Genomic DNA, 2,678 nt, shown 5'->3' on the forward strand with positions numbered 1-2,678 from the left:
CTTGTCTAGTCAACAAGTGAACCGTCTGTTGATCACCAACATTCTTCAATTCCAACCTATTAAAACGGGCATTCATGGCTTCAAGCTGAGCCACAACTACATTATCAATAGAATTAACTGTCTGAATACCATCTCTTAGGTTCCCACACTCAGCACAATGGGTAGCCATCTGCTCTATTATTCCCCATCCCTTGTCATCATCATTATTCTTCTGAAATCGCCCATTTGATGAGGCGTCTAAAATAGCACGGTGGTCGTCATACAACCCATTATAGAACTGGTTGCACAAGAATCACTAATTGAAACCATGATGAGGAAGAGACCGCACCAACTTCTTAAACCGGCACCAAGCTTTATAGAAGTTCTCATCGGGTGCTTGCTTGAAACTTGTAATTTTTCTTCTGAGCTGATTAGTTCGTTGTGGAGGAAAATATCTTTTATAGAAGGAAAGGGCCAAGGTCTCCCAGTTGGTGATCCCAACCGCGGTTCTATCAAGATCGGTGAGCCATTCACGGGCTCCATCAGTCAAAGAGAAAGGAAATAGGACCTCCTTAATCTTGTTGTGGGTCACTCCCTTAATTAGTAGCGGGAATGGTTAAGCAATAGTCTGTGAAAACTTCCATATGCTTACCCGGATCTTCTTCCGCCACACCTCGGTACAGATTCCGCTCAACCAGATTGATGTAGGAAGGCCGAATGTCAAATGTATTCCCATCTTCGGTCGCAAGTTTGAAACCTTTTGGAATTGAGGCAGCTGTGGGCTCTGAGTGATTCGCGATATTAGGCATTTTCACTAGACTTATGGCAGAAATAGAATTATCTTCTTCACAAGACGGGTCTTCTGCAAACAGAAATTGTTCTAGCTCAGATTTAAAAATACTCAAGGCTTTCTCTTGAATCTTTCTCTGCAGTCTCTGTCTATAACGAAAGGTCCTTTCTGGTTCAGGATCAGCTGGAACTTACTCTGACCTGTTAGACCTGGGCATAAACAGCAATGGAGAAATAAATAACAACTGTCTAAGGAAATAAAAATTCCCTGAGACTGTGAGAGACAAACGAAAAAAAAAACAGATAAATTGGCTATTGCCTCCCCGGCAACGGCGCCAAAATTTGATACCGTCGTTAGGTACCAAAAATAAATACCTATTACTACTAACAGAAGCTAGCGGTAAGTAGGGTCGATCTCCATAGGGAGGCTAAGTATCTATCTGCTAAGTACGTCTGTCGGGTCACAATTGGGGGGTTTTAAATTTGTTTTCTATACTACTGAAGATATAAAGCAAGAGAAATAAAGTGGAGAGCAATAAAGGCGAGAAAAAACTAAGATTGATTAGATAAAGAGAGATATGTCAGGATTTTGGTTCACCATGGCAGTTCACTAACTCAGTCATAAATAGTCTAGACAATCTACTGTGAAAAGGGTAAGGGAAAGGTCCTTTCGGTCCGCTATCCACCCTAGATTACAACTAACTTAACTTCCGTCCTCATTAGGGTAGTCTACTGTTCATAGCAGGTCTGTTCATTCCAATATTCCGAGCTAGGAGAGAATTTAACTAGATTAAAGTTATTGAGAAGCGTGCACTCAACTAAACATATTACAGTTATATTGCTATGGTTACAGGTTCTCACAATTAATCATCTAGCCTATTCTCAACATCGTCACATTACTACCATGGCTCCCCTAATCCTAACATAGGGAGATTTAGCTACTCATGCTATCGGATTTAACAACAACAACAACAATGAATGCGCTAAGAGACATGATAAAGAGATAATAGAGATGAATTGTATACTAGCAACACTAACAATAGAATCAAAATCAAGAGACAACGAAATAAAGAAGAACAATAATTAAAGCAAGCAAAAGATTAGATTAAGGTTAAGAGAAAGAGAGATTACAAAAGAGCGAATCCGGCATAAAGAACAAAGTAGCAGCAGTAATTAAGAGAAGTAACAGAGATTAAGAGTAAAGTATGAGATGAAAAAACGTAATTATGACCTAATGACGACTTCCCTTAAATAGGGAAGCGTTTTATTAACATAAATAAACCTAACACGGATTAAGAAACCCGTATATAATAGCTAGTCACTCGATCGAACCTTTTCAAACTACTCGATCGAGTGAATCTTCACCAAAACTGTTCGATCGAGCAAAAGCAGCTCTCGATCGAATACTTCCAAATTAGCCCGCTTCGATCGAGTTCAAGAACCACTCGATCGAACACCCGTGCGGGTACCAAACCACTCGATCGACCTCTAAAAGCTCTCGATCAAATAGATATCCACTGAAACAGCCTTTACTTCGTTTGATTGGCTTCCTAGGACCTCATTCACGCTTCCCGAGGTAAGTTTGATGCGTGTCAATTATATGATGTTTTACACCCTATTTTACACGCATTTCAGAGCTCATTTATGTGGTTTAAGGCTACTATTTGCCCCATTTCGTCAACTTTCGTATTTTTATGTAATATTGCAGATTTATGCGGAAATGAGTAGATATTGAACCAAATCCGTCCCCGAGTATCTTGCATTGCATTTCATGTGAAGTATTTGCTCAAGGGACGAGCTTGGTGCGCATTTCGAGGCCTAAAGGACAAATCCACGAGGATTTAGAAGTCAAGTATCAGCTAAAGCAGTCGATTGACCGCTACCTATGGTCGATCGACCATACCTCGACT

General features: G+C 40.3%; 1 non-coding gene across 1 annotated transcript; it reads left to right on the forward strand.

The window, feature by feature from the left end:
* The first annotated feature begins 302 nt into the window (after positions 1–302).
* Positions 303–408, forward strand: LOC141636099 (small nucleolar RNA R71). The gene has a single exon (XR_012540735.1). It is a non-coding gene; the product is annotated as a small nucleolar RNA R71 (small nucleolar RNA).
* Positions 409–2,678: the final 2,270 nt, after the last annotated feature.

This window comes from Silene latifolia, chromosome Y (genome assembly GCF_048544455.1).
Source record: "Silene latifolia isolate original U9 population chromosome Y, ASM4854445v1, whole genome shotgun sequence".
NCBI lineage: Eukaryota > Viridiplantae > Streptophyta > Magnoliopsida > Caryophyllales > Caryophyllaceae > Silene > Silene latifolia.